The sequence below is a fragment of the Eptatretus burgeri genome, chromosome 4 (assembly GCF_056783735.1).
Source record: "Eptatretus burgeri isolate ZD-2024b chromosome 4, Ebu_testis_v1, whole genome shotgun sequence".
In the NCBI taxonomy this organism is placed as follows: domain Eukaryota; kingdom Metazoa; phylum Chordata; class Myxini; order Myxiniformes; family Myxinidae; genus Eptatretus; species Eptatretus burgeri.
This window is the reverse complement of record NC_140964.1, coordinates 117,828,759-117,849,432: the sequence shown is the minus strand read 5'-3', so window position 1 is coordinate 117,849,432 and position 20,674 is coordinate 117,828,759. Positions and strand designations below refer to the sequence as shown.

General features: G+C 44.7%; 1 pseudogene; it reads left to right on the top strand.

Moving 5' to 3' along the window:
* The first annotated feature begins 2,706 nt into the window (after positions 1-2,706).
* LOC147028956 (uncharacterized) lies at positions 2,707-5,306 on the top strand (annotated as a pseudogene).
* The last annotated feature ends 15,368 nt before the right edge of the window (positions 5,307-20,674 follow it).

The following is a 20,674-nucleotide window of genomic DNA, read 5'->3' as shown; positions in this document are numbered from 1 at the left end:
CAGGCCTTCAAAGCAGTTGATCCCCACCACCTTTTATCTTACTCCATCCAAAACCTTGATCTTTTTTTTACCCCCGTTAATCAACCCCAAACCTACCTCTTTCAAATTCTCTGCTTTCCTTCCTGAAAGTCCCTGTGGTGTCCACCTTGTGCTCCCCATGTTCCCCACCCCATCCTTCTCCCTTACACAGATCTCCTAATGTCTCTGTTCCCCACTGTTTTGTCCTTCCCTCTCCAGCTCCTCCTCTCTCATTCCCCCCTTTGCTGTGTGTTCGCTCTCATATGAGCTTCGACAAAGTATACCAAAACAAAAAAAGGAGCTTTTCTGATGAGGAAAATATAATGATAAAAATAAACAAATAAATAACTCAATGAAGATATTTTAAATTGCCTAAAATCGTTTTAATATTGATTACGCGAATAAATAGAATACAAAGAAAATATATTGCAATGCTCAAACACAGAGAATGCACATTTTATTGAACAAACTTAAAATATGTTTACGCATAATCTGGTGGGGAATAGCGGCATCTAAAGTGGAATGACATGGTGTTTCTTTCTGTTTTTCCTTTTTTTTTCTCCTTCTGAAGGTCCTTTCATCAAACATACGGGAATGAAGCCATTATCTAAATGTCACCACACCCTCTCTCTCATCTCCGCCTTTCCTTTGATTGTCTTTGCGACAGTACCTTGACAGGGTCACGTGACCCTCGTATGTCTTCTATAGCCTTTTGTCTCTTACAGCAGCGCGTTGCAAATGCATTTTCAGAGCATTCTCTCGTGAACAAATAGAAGGCAATTATGCACGTCTGTCATTGCTTGTTATATTTGCTGGTGGTGTTATTCCACCTGAAGTTTCTTAAGAACACTTTTTACAAACTCATAGGCCTATATTTGTTACTCCGGGTCTTCATCCACTGCGGCTTGTTCGTCAGGAGGCTTTCTTAGCCTCCAACAGAGAAGCAAATGAATGGATTATTGTAAGTACTGTAATGAAAGTATCAATACTAGTTTCATTCAAAATTTAATTCCCTTACACCATACATCATTCTTACTTCCAACATATCCAATTACGACAATGGAAAATTTTGCATCACACCATGCAAACTAAACCATGCCTTCACTACATCTTTAGCCGATCCATTGATGTGGCAAAGCAGGTTTTATCATGTTTAGAATGACGTACTGTGTACAAAATCGAGGTGCAATATGTTGTACACGCATTTATTATGTGATGTACAAAATGAAGATTTTGTCTGCCACAAAAAGCTGTCTCGAATGAGATGTACACAGGATCTTGGATTTAAATACAACATCATGATTTAATATTAATATTGTAGAACATTAATATATCATATTAAACAGAACGACACTCGATAGAGCGCATACCTCCACCAAGCTGAACAATATACATTTTGGAGCCCACTGAGGGGTCGGATCTGGATCCGGACATGAACCAAAATCAAATCGGCTTGCTCTTGTCACCTAACCAACTCAACCACCTAGTTTTGTCATAACTCGTCCACAACTTTTTGAAATATCGTGATACTTATTGTTTTTGGCCCCTTATGGCCTCAATGGTGAATAATCACCCGAAAAATTATCGGACCTGGATCCAGATCTTCACCAAAATTCTTCGTCACACACCCAACCTGTCCAACAAGTTTTGTCGGAATCCGTCCACAACTTTTAGATATCTTGCAATAGATCATTTTTGGCCCTATCTCTCAATCGTGAAGAATCACTTAAAAAAATTTCTCCTATCCCAATCCGGATCCAGATCTTCACCAAATAGGAACCAATTCGTCCTTGTCACTCACCCAAACTCTACACCAAATTTTGTTTGAATCCATGCACAACCTTTTGAGATGTCGTGCTCACAGACACACAGACAGCGGTGAAAACATAACCCGCTTCTGACTTCGGTGGTGGAGCTAAATATAGTCATTGCAGTACTTGCAATTGACCATCATGAGTCATGTTTGAAGATGTCGTTCATCACATTCTTAAGAAAGGTTTAAACAGTATTAGTTAGGGAATTTTAGCAAATTGTATTGACGATGTGAAAAAAAATTGCGTACCAAAAAATTTCTTCACCAACGTATTCATCTAGGTGTCTACTAACACCTATCAATTCGTGCAAACCCAAATCCTTGTGAAAAATTCTGGGGAGCCAATCAAAGTTCGGGTGCTCAGAGGGCCTGCGCGAAAAAATCTTAAAAATTAACTTTTGCCAATATTGACTTGTGGGATGTCTAACTAGGGGTTTTTGGGGTGCTGAATTGATTCCAACCATTGGATTTGAGGAAAAATGAATCCCTGGCCGTAAAATATTGATATGATACATTTTTAGATATCTCAGACTGTGTTTTTCGGTAATTTGGCTCAATTGATTCAGATTGCTCAAATTGTGCTGAAACCAGCATACAACATACAAAAAGAAAGCAGGATTGGTAGACGTCAAGTTTGTTCCTGTTGCAGATCTTCATGTAGACCCTCCAGCCTTGCAGCCAGGGGACATCGCTTGGATGGCAGGATGGGCTATCAAGAATCGCAACCCCACATTCGAACATGCCAACTGGAATGGTTTCATGAAGTCATTATACAGACCTGAATGCAAGGAGAAGTCCCTCATTGAGTTTCTTCCAATCATCGAGGATGACCCTAACGAGTACGCACTAAATACACCACGCTAATGGAATGCCTATGGCGCTGTCCATCTTCTGCCCTCATAACATTCGACCTGCCTATATGGTTGAAAGCAACGCAGATAGTCCTCCACTCTGAATTGCCCATCATCACAAGACTAGGTGGGTTTCACCTCCTGAAAAGCTTCCGAGGGTCCATCGGGATGGTCATGGTTGACTCTGGGCTGCAAGAGGTTATACAGCTAGTTTGGCCAGGCAGCACCACAGCAGAACACATCCTCTCAGGCGGGGCTTATGCCAAGGCCATTCGGTTTCACCTTCTTGCATCTGCAGGAATTGCCAAGTTCGTGCTGAGAGGTGTCTTCAGTGAGCAGGAGTACGAAGACTTGGAGGACTTCATCAGGACTGCAAAAGATGAGACAACAGGTAATCAAAATTCCTCTAATCTAACATATGCACTAAGGATAGTCGCTGTATTCGAGGAGAGGATGGCAGAGAGATTGAAGATCTTAGCTGAAGGAGGAAGGACACCAGCACTCTGGATCTGGTACTATAGCAGAATTGACCTCATCAAGGTATTCATCAGGGGTGAGCATGTCCCAGACCACACAGGCCATCTCAGCTGCATCATTGGAATGCTCAATACCTTCGCAGCAGCGGGCCACCATCAGTACGCAAAAGGAGCAAAGCTGTATGTACAGCTGATGCATCAGCGACAGGAGAGTCCCATGTTCCAGGAAATTCTATCCAATTTCACTTTGTATGGCAACCATGTAGTCAGGTTCTCAGACCATGAATGGTCCGGTACATGGACCGACATCACGATAGAAACCACACTCATGCGTGAGGCAAAATCCTCCGGTGGTCTAAAGAGAGGATGCTTTCGAAATGAGTCTTCTCATAAGTCTTGGTTTCAAACTCTGAACCACTTCTCATTCATTCACCAAGAGCTAGAAAGAAACATGGTCAAATGTGGGGTACCTGTCTACACCGACATTAAAAGAGCCCAAATGAAGAGAGATAATGATGCTGTCAACACCAGAGTTGGGTGGTTGGAGGAAGTCAACCCTTTCGATGCCACACGGGACAAGAAGACTCTGGTATCCTTCTTAACTGGGTTCAGCAGCACTCTCGAAGACCAAGTCAACGCTGATCAAGCAGAAGAAGTTGGCAGAGCCATACAGGCTACGATGGATGGGAAAACTGTTGTGGATGCAATGGTAACCAAACACAAGGTCAAATCACTTGCAAGCCTCAGATCTGGACCCAAAGTCAATGGCAAGAAGCTGGTCATTGACTCACTGAAGCTATTCAACCACCTCATTGTCATCAGTGAGCGAGAAGTCAAGACCAAAGAGGCTCTGCGCTTTGAGTTGACGCCAAAACCGATGTCTCTGTTTGACAAAAATCAAAAGTTGCGAAAGCCAGACAAGGCTGCCCTAGCAAGGTCCCTGAAGGCATGTGTGGCACCTGTCGAACAATCCCCCTGCCCAAGCCTTGTGGTTGATGGTGGGTGGCTCCTGCACAATGTCAAGTGGGAGGCAAACCTTACTTGGAAGGATGTTGCTGAGAGCAACCTCCGGTTTGTGAAGTCCATGGGAAGCCATAGCCTCTGGATAACAGTGGTCTTTGACGGATATGCCAGCTCCACCAAGGACCATGACCACTTGAGACGAACAAAGAATGCATGCTGTGACATTCAGATTCGTCTGGATCTCAAAATCATCATTGCAAGAGAAAAGTTCCTCGATAAGAAGAACAACAAAGCCCAGGTCGTTCTGCTCCTTGCTGAGACATTTAGTAGGAATGGAATCAGTGTACAGCAATGCTCCGATGATGCCGACACCTCCATCGTCCGCGCAGCTCTAGATGAGACAAGAGAGTCCCCTGTCGAGGTGAGGGCTGAGGACACAGATGTCCTGGTTATGCTGATTCATCATGTTGCAGACCATCCGATCTTCCTCACGACAGCCAAAGAAACATCTTATGATGGCGGAAAGATCCAGGAGGCCCTCCCAGAGATATACCGGAGGTATCTCATCTTCTTGCACAGCTTCTCTATCTGAGATACAGTGTCTGCAATTTTTGGGTTTAGCAAACCAACTTTGCTAAGCAAGCTCTGCAAGACTGATGAAGCAAAGAGGGCAATGGACGTGTTTATGGACATCCAAGCTGAGAAAGGTGATATCATTAAAGCAGGCTGTGATATTTTCATGCTCATGTTCCATGGGAAATCCTCCAAAGAGAAGACTTGAGATTCGACATCTTCAGCAAGCATGCTGCTACTGGGAGCATAAAACCTGAGAAACTCCCCCCGACAACAGAAGCTGCAGCACAACACTCTCTCCGAGCTTACCTCCAGACTAGAGACTGGCTGATGCTGCGAAGTCCATCGTTGGATGCCCGGGACTATGGATGGCAACTCACTGAGCAAGGATATGCACCAGTCCCTTCTACAGACCCCATTGCACGAGACTACCTCCTGACGTTTGCCAGCTGCAACTGTGAAGGGGACTGCAGCTCACTCAGGTGCTGCTGTAAAAAGCAAGGAGTCAAGTGTATTTCTGCTTGCGGCATCTGTCATGGTAACTCTTGCCTGAACATAAACCAGCTGGATGACAAGAGGAGTGAGGAAGATACTGGGGAGTTTGATGTATAAGGTTGCAAAAGCGGATGAAGCAACATTTCCATTGAGCACAGTTCTGTTAAAAATGTCAATAAAATACATTTTATATGATCAAAGAGTGTTTTTTCTCAAAAATAATGGTTGGAATCAATTCAGCACCCCCCAAAAAAACGATTTGTTAGACATTCCACAAGTCAATATTGGCAAAAGTTAATGTTCCCATTTTTTTCACGCAGGCCCTCTGAGCACCCGAACTTTGATTGCCTCCCCAGAATTTTCTATAAGGATTTGGGTTTGCACTAATTGATAGGTGTTAGTAGACACCGAGATGAATACGTTGGTGAAGAAATTTTTTGGTAAGCAATTTTTTTTCACAGATGGTCAATACAATTTGCTAAAATTCCCTAACTATATACTGTAGTAAACTAAAAATCTATCCCATAATTGCTTACCTGTGTGCCAGTTCCATTGCTGCATGCAAAAGTGAGAGGTTAAATGTACAAAACACTATTTTGAAATGAAGAACAAATCAGAATTAGCAGATTGTATATCACCTACAATGTACGTAATGCAAATTAGACTGAAATGACATGATAAAGAATGAAGACTCTCAGGTGTCATAACTTTTCAAACTACTGATATTCAGTTATATTTAACACAAAGTAAAAAAACATGGTCTAATAGGAGAGAACCGGGTTTCATTTGTTATTCACACATGCCTCTGATCGTGCATGGTCACGAATCCATCAAAAGCCTACCACCTGATTCACAGCATGAATACGGCATGTCCTGTACCAGCCTCTATTTCATTGAAGCCGACTGGCGAACGCAGAAATTACCCGAGTCAATAGTTCTTGCCTTTTCGGCACAGAGTAATTGGATGCCGATATCACATTGGAGAAGTGCAATGTTCACCAGGACTGCTGGCTTGGCACACTTATGGATTGATAATGTTTCTCAGAACAGAATGCTGAGTTGTAAGAACGGGGTCTCAGAGCAGCCAAAGTTCTGTGAATAACAGCACGCAACCAGTGGGTGAACATGCTGTTAAGATTGTGGAAAGAAGGGAGAGATGCCGACAGCTCAAGAGGTGTATTAATGGTGATGAGTGCTGTTTAAGTGTCCCACGTATTAAATGGCGGTTCAGTTGTGAGAAAGTAGCCTGGTGTTGGCTTAGTAGTTAGGGTGGTGGCTTGGGATTCTAGGGTCCTGAGTTCAAGCCCCGTTGGCTGCAGAATTAATATACACCCGAAGGTTGACTCAGCCTGTCATCCTTCCGCGGTTGGCAAAATGAGAACCAGTGTACTGGTAAGGGGGACACTGCATCAGCGGCATAGCCGCGTCCCAACCAATGATGCAACCAGCAGCCACAGGCTGCACTCAATAGAGAGAGGGAGAGAGTTGTGAGAAAGATGACCACCTTTATTGTTTTTTATTTATTTTTGAGTTACACCACCACTTTTGCACACCCTTTCTTGAAGCTGCATGGTGTCATCATCAGATAGGATGGATGTCCCTGATAATGGAGGCTCGGCCTAGGTGGCTGATGTATACTTTCAGGCAATGTCATTTTTTGGGGAAGAAGCAACACATTAACTATTTTACATTGTAAATTGTTGCTTTGGCAAACGCCTGATGAAAAGTAAATTGTTATTATGAACCACATCAGGCACCCCACCTTGAGGGAGGTGGGAGATGTGGGAGCTGCTGGAGCTGTGGAAGCTGTGGGAGCTGTGGGAGCTGTGGGAGCTGTGGGAGCTGTGGGAGCTGTGGGAGCTGTTGGAGCTGCTGGAGCTGTGGGAGCTGTTGGAGCTGTTGGAGCTGTGAGAGCTGAGGGTGCTGTTGGAGCTGTTGGAGCTGTGGGAGCTGAGGGAGCTGAGGGTGCTGTTGGAATTGTTGGAGCTGTGAGAGCTATTGGAGCTGTTGGAGCTCTGGGAGCTGTTGGAGCTGTGGTAGCTGTTGGAGCTGTGGTAGCTGTTGGAGCTGTGGGAGCTTTGGGAGCTTGTTAGAGCTCTGGGAGCTGTTGGAGCTGTGGGAGCTTGCTGGAGCTCTGGGAGCTGTTGGAGCTGTTGGAGCTGTGGGAGCTGTGGGAGCTGTGGGAGCTGTTGGAGCTGTTGGAGCTGTTGGAGCTGTTGGAGCTGTTGGAGCTGTTGGAGCTGTGGGAGCTGTGGGAGCTGTGGGAGCTGTGGGAGCTGTGGGGGCTGTGGGAGCTGTGGGAGCTGTTGGGGGGGTGGGAGCTGTTGGGGCTGTGGGAGCTGTGGGAGCTGTTGGGGCTGTGGGAGCTGTTGGGGCTGTGGGAGCTGTGGGAGCTGTGGGAGTCGTGGGAGCCGTGGGAGCCGTGGGAGCTGTGGGAGCTGTTGGGGCTGTGGGGGCTGTGGGGGCTGTGGGAGCTGTGGGAGCTGTGGGAGCTGTGGGAGCCGTGGGAGCTGTGGGAGCTGTGGGAGCTGTTGGGGCTGTGGGAGCTGTGGGAGCTGTTGGAGCTGTGAGAGCTGAGGGTGCTGTTGGAGCTGTGGGAGCTGAGGGAGCTGAGGGTGCTGTGGGGGCTGTTGGAATTGTTGGAGCTGTGAGAGCTATTGGAGCTGTGGGAGCTTGTTGGAGCTCTGGGAGCTGTTGGAGCTGTGGTAGCTGTTGGAGCTGTGGTAGCTGTTGGAGCTGTGGGAGCTTTGGGAGCTTGTTAGAGCTCTGGGAGCTGTTGGAGCTGTGGGAGCTTGCTGGAGCTCTGGGAGCTGTTGGAGCTGTTGGAGCTGTGGGAGCTGTGGGAGCTGTGGGAGCTGTTGGAGCTGTTGGAGCTGTTGGAGCTGTTGGAGCTGTTGGAGCTGTTGGAGCTGTTGGAGCTGTGGGAGCTGTTGGAGCTGTGAGAGCTGAGGGTGCTGTTGGAGCTGTGGGAGCTGTGGGAGCTTGTTGGAGCTCTGGGAGCTGTTGGAGCTGTTGGAGCTGTGGGAGCTGTGGGAGCTGTGGGAGCTGTGGGAGCTGTGGGAGCTTGTTGGAGCTGTTGGAGCTGTGGGAGCTGTGGGAGCTGTTGGAGCTGTTGGACCTGTTGGAGCTGTTGGAGCTGTGGGGGCTGTGGGGGCTGTGGGAGCTGTGGGGGCTGTGGGGGCTGTGGGGGCTGTTGGAGCTGTGGCACCTGTTTGAGCTGTTGGAGCTGTGGGAGCTGAGGGTGCTGTTGGAGCTGAGGGTGCTGTGGGAGCTGAGGGAGCTGTGGGAGCAGAGGCTGCTGTTGGAGCTGTGGGAGCTGTTGGAGCTGAGGGTGCTGTGGTAGCTGTTGGATCCGTTGGAGCCGTTGGAGCTGAGGTTGCTGTGGGAGCTGTGGGAGCTGTGGGAGCTGTTGGTGCTGTCAGAGCTGTGGGAGCTGTCGGAGCTGAGGGAGCAGTGAGGGCAGTGGGGGCAGTGGGAGCTGTTGGAGCTGAGGGTGCTGTTGGAGCTGTGGGAGCTGTTGGAGCTGTGGGAGCTGTTGGAGCTGCTGGAGCAGTTGGAGCTGAGTGTGCTGTGGAAGCTATGGGAGCTGTCAGAGCTGTGGGAGTTGGGGGAGATGTGGGAGCTGAAAGTGCTGTGGGAGCTGTGGGAGCCATGGGAGCTGTGGGACTTGTTTGAGCTGTTGGAGCTGTTGGAGCTGTGGGGGCTGTTGGAGCTGTAGGAGCTGTGGGAGCTGTTGGAGCTGTGGGGGCTGTGGGGGCTTTTGGGGCTGTGGGGGCTGTGGGAGCTGTGGGAGCCATGGGGGCTGTGGGACTTGTTGGAGCTGTTGGGGCTGTGGGGGATGGGGGAGGGGTTGGGGCTGTGGGGGATGGTGGGGCTGGGGGAGCTGTGGGAGCTGTTGGGGCTGTGGGAGCTGTGGGAGCTGTTGGGGCTGTGGGAGCTGTGGGAGCTGTTGGGGCTGTGGGGGCTGTGGGGGCTGTGGGAGCTGTGGGAGCTGTGGGAGCCGTGGGAGCTGTGGGAGCTGTTGGGGCTGTGGGAGCTGTGGGAGCTGTTGGGGCTGTGAGGGCTGTGGGAGCCGTAGGACTTGTTTGAGCTGTTGGAGCTGTTGGAGCTGTGGGAGCTGTGGGAGCTGTGGGAGCTGTTGGGGCTGTTGGGGCTGTTGGGGATGTTGGGGCTGTTGGGGCTGTAATAAATAATTTTTTTGTTTGGTTCTGTGGCCACAAGAGGAACTAGAATTGCACTCAGTGCAGCATATTCCTCCACCAGGCTAAACAGTTTACGTTTTGTATCCCCACTGATAGCCTGGATCTGGATCAAGACCACCAACATCAAATTGGCTTGTTCTTGTCACATACTGAACTCATCCACCAAGTTTCGTTCGAATCCCTCCAAAAATCTTTGAGATATCACGCAGCAATGTCGTTTTTGGCCCTATCTCTCAATGGTGAGGAATCACATGAAAAATAATTTTAAACTTCTCGTATCCGGATCGGGATTCAAATCTTCACCAAAATCGAATTGATTCGTTTTTGCCATCCCCCAAACCTGTCCACTAAGTTTCTTCCAAATCAGTCCATAACCTTTTGAGATATCGTGTTATTTTTCATTTTTAGCCGAATCACTCAATGGTGAAGAATCACGAAAAAAATTATCAGATTCAGATCTTCATCAAAATTGAGCCCATCAGTCCTTGTCACACACCCAACCTGTCCATCAAGTTTTGTTCGAATCAGTCAATAACATTTTGAGATATCGTGCTCGTTTCGGGATGCCTCGTACAGGGATGATATCATATAATTTTGACCCTATCTCTCAATGGTGAAGAAATTAAAAAAATTGACGTATCCGGATCCATGTCAGGATGTTCACCAAAATACAACAATTTCATCCTGGTCACCCACCCAACCTGTCCATCAAATTTCGTCCGAATCTGTCCACAACCTTTTGAGATATCATGAACACAAACAGACAGACAGACTGACAAACAAACAGACAGACAGGGGTGAAAACATGACCTCCACCCACCTTGGGTGGTGAAGGTACATGTTTTTTGCCTATGTTGCTAAAATAAGAATTGTGTATGCATGCCTGCACTGCTCACTTCTATTACCAGGAAATGATGGGAACTCGACACCTCTCATTCACGCATATGTCTCGTATTTCCTCCACCTTTGTCGGTCAGATTTGCATCCAGGAACACAACAAATGTGGTGAACCATCTTGAAATTACCACTCTTTCTTTTAAATGCTGAAAATTATGTTAAAAAGACGATTTGAATTACAGATTTCACCCAAGCTGTGGTTAAAATAGGATTTCACCCAATAGGAGGTTAAAAGTGCCCGTGCAAGCAGGAGCGAGTCACTGAAAACGCACACATAGCAAATGTGAGAAAGACCTCATTAGCATTCATACGTTATTTCAAAAGTCGTGTATTGAGAGATCAGACAGGCATTGGTGATCCTCCCAGACGAGCTTGACGTTGCTGCAATGCTGAAGGATCAATTGCTGGCCCCCTGCCTTGCCTCAAAGAGGGGACCATGAAACTGCAAGGCAATCAGGCCTGAAACAGAATCTTTTGTTTCCCATTTTGATATACCTTATTTTTGCTGCTTTTTCATTTGTTATTTTCAATGCCTCCCCTCCACTTCCTGAGTTAAAGATGTCTAAATGTGTCAAGGTGTTGGTCCTCGTTGGATAGTTCTGTGGCCTTTTGTGTGTGTGTGTGTGTTCATGGGATGGATAATTTCAGCAAAGGGTTGTGTATTTATTTTGACTATCCATCCTTCCATTGGAACCATATTCTGTGCCGGGCGTTGGTGCTGCCGAAGCATTTTCCATGGCTATTGGGCACAATCCTGGACAGGTCACCCCTCAGACACAGGATAACAGCAAGCTGGCACTCATTTTGCCGAACTCGGAAGGATGACAGGCAGTCAACCCCACCTGGTGTTAATTCAACAGTTGAGCAGGATTTGAACTCAGGATCCTAGCATCCCAAGCCCACCACCGTAACCATTAAACCAACATTACGCATATTTTGTCGATGCTGCTTGTGAATCATTATTTCATTAAAGCTGATATAAAGAAGCCATTGTTGCCACTGAACTCGTACCATGGAACAGATGACCTGCATGTAAGAAACTGGCACGATAGCATAAAAGGGGCATGCATCAGCTACGAAAGGGTGTTTTTACCCTCCTCCCCCCTACCCCTCAAAATTGTACAAGCTTCCATTACCGCTCACTCAGCTTGCAGGCTTCAGCCCTGCAGGTGGGACAGGACCAGTGCCCCTGTCCTTGCACCACCCCCTCATAAGTGGGGCTGGGACTGTATAGGACCCAGGGTTGCTGATATCTCCTCACCACTCCCGTAACAATATTCAACACTGTACTTCAATACCAGAACGTGTGAATGGCCTCTATCCCTGAGTTCCTTATACACACTACACCTATCCTCATGCCTCACCATCTTACCATGTGTGTATCATTGTAAATCTCTCATGTTTCCTTTCCATGTTTTTTTTTTTTACCTTTCCATGTATTCTGCCATATGGCACCACATGTGTACCATGCATGGGGATACCAGACATCTAAAAAAGGTACTAATGAAACAAATAAATAAACAAGAAAGATGTCATACAGAGCATGATACTTGAGGAAATCCCTGAAACAAATTTTACCATAAAAAATAATTGGTGGTTTAATTCAGTGATATATCCTGTTATGCGAATCCTCTTCAAATTTGAAGTCAATCGGATGAAAATTGACAAATTTAGAAACTAGACCGATGTGGACCCTTTATCCTATGTTGACGTCAAAAATAATTGGTGGTTCAGTTCACTGACCTGATGTGCACGTCCTCTTCAAATTTCAAATCAATCGGATGAAAATTGATGATTTTAGAAATTTGACAAAGTTGTTGACCTTTTTGACTTTTTAACCTCAAAATCAATGGACTTCTTGCTTTTGAGCAATTCTACCATTTTCTGAAGTTTTGTGAAGATCGGTTTAAAATTGTGACCTGTAGGCGATTGCCATACAAACAAACAAACAGACAGACAGAATAACACACACGTGACCAACCAATATAGTTGAAAAATCTTTGATTTTTGAAAGTAATAAATAAATGAAACAGCATTAGAATACTATCAAAGTCCCCAAAACAAAGGCACAAATTTGTACTAATATCTCTGTGATCATGTGAAATAATTTCAATTACTAACAACGGAATATAATAAACCCAGAGTACACTACATCGCGGGTTGAGACAATGTTGTAACTGCATTTTTGGCAGGGCTGAATAAAATGGCTCTGTCTTTCAACACCATATTTCACGGGTTGAGAGACATAATGTTGTAACTGAAAATTTCCCATTTCCTGCAAATCGCTAATGAAAGATAAATATGGTGTTGAAAGAAATGAGAGCCATTTTATTCGGTTTCGCCAGAAATGCAGTTGCAACATTATGTCTCTCAACCCACGATATATAAATTTCACAGTGAGTGCAATTTGTGATTTTCATGATGTTATCCTACCCAACTGAGAAGGTCATGAGCAATGCGGGATTTACTTCATTGCTGCAAAAAAAATTATTCTCATCATTTGCCAATTATGCAAGATGACAACTGTCAATACACTTTGCACGAGTTCAATGAGCCCTCTTAATCTGAGGTTTATTGACAAATAGATTGGACCATGCCAAATTATTAGAAAAATCATAGCTTCAATGACAATATGGTCCCTGTCCCCAAAAATCCTTATGAACCTTCCTCACTCTCTCAACTTCCATATGGTACCATGAATGTGGATTAACCAAAATGGCTTCATTTGTCTAAACGTTTGAGAGGTGGAAAACGATGTGATTGGTTCTAGACGCAGTGGTCAAATCTCAACAAAAGCAGAGCAAGCATCATGTGACAGGGTGAAATTATCGTGTGGTTATGGCCAATCTCTTTTACCTTCAGGTAGTGTGTGGCCCAGCTTCGTATTTCGCTGGAAACTTTGTCTCAATAAATAAATATGAGCTCCTTACAAGTAAATTCAACACAGGAAGAGGTCATTTTAGGCCAATGTGTGTGTGTGTGTATATATATATATATATTGTTGCGAATTCGCACCCGCCGGCGTGCGATCGGCCACGTGAGTCGAATTGCAGCACGTCGCCCACCGGACGGACAATTCTGTCGTGACCCTCTCGGACTAACGCCAGGAGCCAGTCACGGGTGGGCCTTTCGGCCTCACCACGATCGTGCCAATCGGCCACCCGCGTGGGATAGGGTTGTTCGCCAAACTCGACCTACCTAAGTACCCACGCGGCTGGTAGACCGGGCGATCGCACCTCGCCGCAGGTCAACTCCGGACACGGGCCGCTTAAGCGATCCGTTCCGTGCTATCGGGATAACCGAGTGGTGTTATCGTCGGCCTCGACGGTTCCGATTAATTATCGGGCGTATTAAGCCCACTACCAACCCTTTACGTGAAGCAAGATGGAGATTCAAACGAAGGAAAGGACGCAGCGAAACGGGGAACAATTCAACATGCAAGCACTTTATTTACACGACACACGTAGAGCACACATATAGCAATTAAAACAATTATGCACAAAAAGCAAATGTAACAAAAGAAACAATGACGCAGAGATACTACCGAATAAGACCGACACACGGCAACACTTAACAGTTTTACTTCACCAGACTGGCGCCACACATACACACGTTTACACAGAACCCAAAAGAAATGGACGTCGCGACTTCCCTGAGCGTGTCGAGTCCCTCTCTGACGTCCGTCGACGGGGTCCCGCCTGGCCGCGACTCCGTGCCCGATCGTGGTCGGCCAGTCCTCTCCTGCGTGCCTCGCGCCTGCATATGTTGGCCACTCGACGGTACGGACGGGGTTTTGGGGAAACGGACGGGGTTTGTTCGACGCTGTTTTCCGCGCTCGCGCATGGGTCAACGAAGCAAGGCAGGAACCACAAGCTCGCGACTCGAGCCAGAAGACGACCATGAAGACCAACCCTCGACTAACCACTCACTCCAACTCTCGACCAACCAACCCAACAACCTTCAAGGTCCGTCCTGTTCGCCTTTTGTAGCGCGGGGCTCCGCCCTTCGCTCCGCCCCGTTTTCGGCCCCGCCTCCCTTTGAGCTTCTTGGAGAAGCCTCTCGAAGGGGGGCGTGACCTCTCGCTTTCCCTCCACCCCGCGCCGTGCGGGGGCCGGGGGAGTCAGTCTTGGCGTGGAGCCAGCGAATTATTCCCCCAAAAAGAGGCCCCACCCTTTCTCACCTTTGACCCCTGCATCGCTCCTCCTCCACACGGAGCGCGGAGAACCTCGACGGGAAAAACAGGCAGGAAAACCACCGAGCATAGCCATTGGTTTTTGTTTGTGCCCGGAGATCTAAACCGCACAGGGCCTGCTGAATGGCGAGTAGCGAAGATGTGGTAGCGTTGATGGTGGAGGTGGCGTGGTTGTAGTGTGGTTGGCGCTGTGGTGGGGATAGCGTGGTTGTAGTGTGGTTGGCGCTGTGGTGGGGATGGTGTGGTTGTTGAGATGCTGTTTGTTTGAAATAAAAGATAGAACAGAAAAAATGGCTAACTCAAAGCGTCACAGCCCGGATGGATCACATAAATTCCCTCTATACAATGGGTTTGGGTTAACTACACATGTACTTACAGAGATATCTCACCTACGGGACCTGAATGGTGGTTTGCGAATTTCCACCACCACAACAATATATATATATATATATATATATATATATATATATATATATATATATATATATATATATATATATATATACATATACATATATATATATATATATATATATATATATATATATATATATATATATATATATGTGTATATATTGTTGTGGGCCGGGAGTCGGTGGCGAGAACGACCACGAGGTGGGGAAAGCTTGCGTTGATTCCCACCAAAATCCCCGGAATTGTCGGCCGTCGCTCGGATAACTCCGCGAGCCGGAGGGTCGTTTAACCAACCGTGGACGCCAATATTTCAACCCCGTAGTGTAGGGTCTATTTGTATATAACCAATTTACCTAATTAACTGCGGGATTTCGACTACCGGGGAAACCACGCCCTCAGCACCTCTTGCTTGAACCAGGTCACTCTACCGACTGCAGTAGAGTACCAACTCCAGTTCGGGTGCAGCCGAGTGGAAACTGCCAAAGCCGTGCCGGCTGGAATGAACGGATTATCGGGTATAAAAATCCGGCTAAACTCAGATCCGAAGCATGCTTGACCAATGCAAGAAGGGATGGAAACGAACTGGGGGCATTTCTCACAAGTTTTATTTACAGTAAATGAAGACACAAAGCAAGACTCAACGTGAATATGCAAGAAGTATTTACAATGATCCATAAACACTTATTCAGTTCTACTTAAAGATGGGCCCAAATGCAGACACACACACAAAATGAAAAGAAACCCAGAGTCTTTATTGGACCCTCACAGCCGTGGAGAGATACAAGCTGGGGGCCAGAGTTCAGTGGTGTACCTGACCGTCGGATGAAGGACGTGCTCCGCGATGCGGCACCTGACAATAGTCGCTGGTTTGGTCCCCAGTCGAACGTGTGGGACTTGAGGATCGTGGTGGAGCTTGGCTGGCGAATGGCCAGGGTCCAAGGAAGGGGGTCGGGGTCACTCTTCCCTTCCTTGTAGAGGGAGAGCAGAGACACGTTCGCCGCCTCAACGCCCACCAAAAACTCTTCAAAAGAACTTTTAAAAGACTCCCAGACCCCAGAAAGACTCTCGAAGACTTCAAAAGACTCTCCAATATCCCAAAAAGAACACCTCTTTCAGAGAGTGCTCGGGAATTTATGGACCTCCCTCAGCGGGGAGTGGCCTTGGTGAATACACCTCGCTGTCTGCCTCTGATTGGACAGGTCCAACGGCCCACATTTCTGGGGCGGGGCCTTTGCCCCTGCAGGGGAAACCCCAGCCACTCTTCCACGCGCGCCCGCACTCAACGAGTAACAGTATCAACGCTGCAACAGCCTCTGCCAGGAAACCCCAGCCAGTCTTCCACGTGGGTTCATACTTGACGAGTTACAGTATCAAAGTTGCACAGGCCGTCGTGCAAGAGTTACAACGTATGTGGAAGGAATGTTGGTGGAAGCAGCAAGGAATGGCTGCAAGACACTGCTTTGGCAAGTCAGAGTGCTTGTAGACAGCAGGTGGGTAGTGGATAGTGATGGGGAATGGAATGGTTGTTGGTTGTTCATCGGAGGGTTTGTTGAATGTAAAGATTTAATAACCTAACTAAAAAAGAAATCGCAACGCATGCCTTTGATTCTCCCACTAGACAAAAGGAAAGGGATCTGACTACATACATACTTAAACGACATAACTGACTTTTGGGACATATGTATGTTGAATGCAAATGGTTTCCAGATCCATAGCAATATGTGCACATATATATACATATATATATAGATATATACATATATATATATATATATATATATATATATATATATATATATGTATCTATATATATATATATATATATATATATATATAAATATATATATATATATATATATAGATACATATATATATATATTATATATATATATATATATATATATATATATATATAGATACATATATATATATATATATATATATATATATATATATATATATATGTATGTATGTATCTATATATGTATATATAATATATTTATATATACATATATATGTATATATAGTATATATGTACAACATATATATGTATATATAAATGTACATATAAAATGATGATGAGACAGATGGATTGCAGCAGTATATATATATATATATATATATATATATATATACACACACACACACTCAATCACATCTCTCACCCATGATTTAAAGGAACATCCAATCAGCTCTCACCCAATCAATTATCTCCAGGTGTCTAGTTTATAAAATAATTAATCCCCATACTCTTCGAGCCAAAGAAAGCTGCTTAAAGCAACTAAGGATATCTACACAAGGTAAGCTCTTTGCTGTTTCAAACCATACCCAGGTTCCTCTGTAGCTGCAGACATCCATAAGTAGCATATGAATGAGAATTCAATGTTATACTCCCCCATCAGCCACTGGAGAGGTTTCGTCACTTATGTATCATGTGCAAAACCAATAGAAGTCATTATCTGACTATCAAGACTCAATCATGTCTCTCACCCATAATTGGAGGCAACAATAAAATTATACTGTGTGCAGGAGAGGTAAAATGCTGGAGAGAGCTGGAGGATAAACATCTATCCAAAGGTGATACAGAACTGCTATAACTCGTACCTTCTTGTTGAGCAGTTGAAGCAGGAGGTTCGGGTGGATGCAAAGGAGCAATCACGCAATCCGTGCTTAGAATCATCCATCGGGTGAATGAGAATGTAGTAAACCTGGAATATTTATGAAGGAAGTCAGGGGTTTTGGGTAAGAATGGGGTTGATAAACAAATCAAAACAAAGGTAAGAATGAAATCCACAACCAAAAACAGACATGAATTATCAAACAGTACAATCAATATGTTACAGCTCATTTAAACGAGTAAAATAATTATTTCAACTTGGGCTTGACATCTTTGCTGCAAAGTCTTTCATCCAAAAAGTTTGTTATCCACAACACGTTGTTCTCAGTGAGACCCAAAATTTTCACCTGAATCAAAGGCCCTTTCTTATTCTGGCTTCTCAAAGGGTTTGTCAAAATTTATGCAAAATTACATAACTGGCGAAAAAAAAAAATCAACTTCAAAGCACTTCATCATCAAGAATGCAAAAATTATATCAATCAGAGGGCAATCGTCTCGAAGTTCCATAAATAGCACGATGTTGAGCAATTGTTTCTCAGACTGGAACTTCTTGAACAAGTTAAAAATATGCTGCATCACCCGAAAAATCTTGGACCCTAAAAATTATGCTGAGGTTGCAACTGGATGATTGTCTCTATCATGCTGAGGCTCATTAAAATTCGATCTTGCATATCATTTTATTCTTGTCCCACTGCCTAACGATCAGCCTTATCAAGCATACCTCCCACAGCACTGGCCCGAGCCCTACGCACCTGTAGTCATGCATAAAGATCCCTGAGGCGAATCCGCAGTTTCCAGGTGGTCAACAGTCCCCAACGCAGAACTTGTGCAGGACGGTCATCTACAATAGACTGCATGAGATTCTGAATTAACAGCACCCGCTGATACTAATTGCTCCCAACATGATGTACAGGTCAAAGTCTGTTGCGCAACCTTTTGAACTCATACTTTATCATGAAAGAGAACAGCACCTTTAACCTTTTCAACATAATTCTATTTGATGGAACATTTTGCAGCAGTTTATTTAAAGTTGCTGTTTGTGGAAACATAAAGGTTTTTTTGCAGGAAAAAATGAAGGTGTACATCTCTGCTGCTGCATCCTGTTAGTGCAGCTCTGTGGCCAATTAGAGATGATATAACGATTGTCAAAGTATCATAAAAATCTTGACATATTTTAAAGACTATTTTGTCATTTTTCAAAACATTTGCCTTCTGGTGAACTTTGCTTTTGCTTATCAGATGTTCATGCTCCAGTACATTTGTGATTATTATTATTATTATTATTATTATTATTATTATTATTATTATTATTATTATTTACCTTGGTGTCTGTTGCGGCTCTCTCCGGCTGGGGAGGGAGCATGATGAGGATCGACAACTGCTTGGAACGTGACACAATTTTTTTTTAGGGAGTTCTGCAGCAATTCTGAGGTCTGAAGACATTTTTAAAGCTATTTACATGAGCACAACTTTAATTCATTCATCGTGACATTTTTATTGTTTGATCAACTCAATTCCAATTTTCTTATAACTAACTTTCACCTCGATTTCTGCATTTCTGACCTTCAGAAGGTGTTGTTTGTCCCCTCTCACCCACTTCATTTCTTGGATTCATTGAGCTCAATGAATGTGATAGGGGCAGCCAAAATGCATGCAGAAACACTCCTTCACCAACGTTATTGCGAGAGTGAAAGTTATTTGTCTATCATCTAATTCCACCATAAATCTGCCGAGGTGGTAAAACGATAATCTTTTTTTTTTCTGCTTGCTCGGGGCATTGCCATAATATATATGACAAATTGATGTATTAATTTCCCATTTGCACCTGACATTCTTTTCCAATCTACATTAGCTGTCATCTGTCAGGTAATTACGATGTTAATTGATTCCCATCTTTCCAACATGCATCCATGGAATCTGGCAAGTGGCTTTGAAAAAAAGAGTATGGGATATTAAAAGAAATGCCAAAAAAGATAATATTGTAACTTTAATCAATTATCAGGATGAAAAAGTGAACAGTGCTGTATGTAATTTGTCAGAATGCACGGATATATCAGAGGTGGTATTTTTCACCTTTCAGATGTCTTGTCTGGGTTTCATTCGTTAACTGACTGTGGATGGTCATCCAAGTACTTTGCAGACAGGGCATTGCAGCAATATGCCTGGTGTTGGCTTAATGGTTAGGGTGGTGGGCTTGGGATCCTAGGATCCTGAGTTCAAATCCCACTCGGCTGTTGAATTAAAACCAAGTGTGGTTGACTCTGTTGACCTTCCGAGGTCGGCAAAATGAGTGCCAGCTTGCTGGTGTCCTGTGTCGGAATGGCGACCCATCCAGTATTGAGCCAAATAGCCAAAGACACTGCTTAGGCAGCACCAACGCTCTGCACAGAGGATGGTCCCAATGGATGAACGGATTGCAGCAATTAATACACTTACCTTTGTGAGAGAAGTCAAGGTGGCTGTCCCTTCAGGTGATATTTAATTTTGAATCTTAAAGATCCTATGGTGCCTTTTACAAAGAGTAGGATATCGCATGTTGCTAACCTGGCAAAATACAACCCCACACCTTCCCTCTGCCACCCATGACCAAATATACAGGCAGCATGATATCAGCGACATTGGCATGTCAATAAATTATATAACCAGCAGCAAGTCGAAGCGATGCATGTTCATGATCACTTAAATTTAGATACTGTGGCCTTGTCTAATGTATCTTGATCCACAAAACAAGTGTGATTTAAATTGTAACACAGCTGCTATGTGGATTCAATATGTCTAATTGGTAATTCAATAACTTTATTTCCTGTAACTTTGTCAAGTGAACATGTTTCGAGCACAAGTGCACAATACTGTGAAATTATAAATAATCTTTCATCTCAGCAAATAAATGTACAAGCAAGTTGTTATTTTGTCACAGTCACATCGCCCTGGCTCGTTCATCTCATAGATGAAATCTGTTACTGTATCTGGTGGAGTTGTGAATTGGGGTCCTTAACTCACTGAAGCCTTTTCATATTGAAGTGGTGAACCCCAGTTTGTCCAGGCAGCTGAGCAGAATACCACTCTGACAACTTAAGTTTGCTTTGGACAAGTTTAGTTTAAGTTGTACAAAATTAGAAACTTTGCATTTAAATAATGCAGTTGTACAATTATACAATGAAAA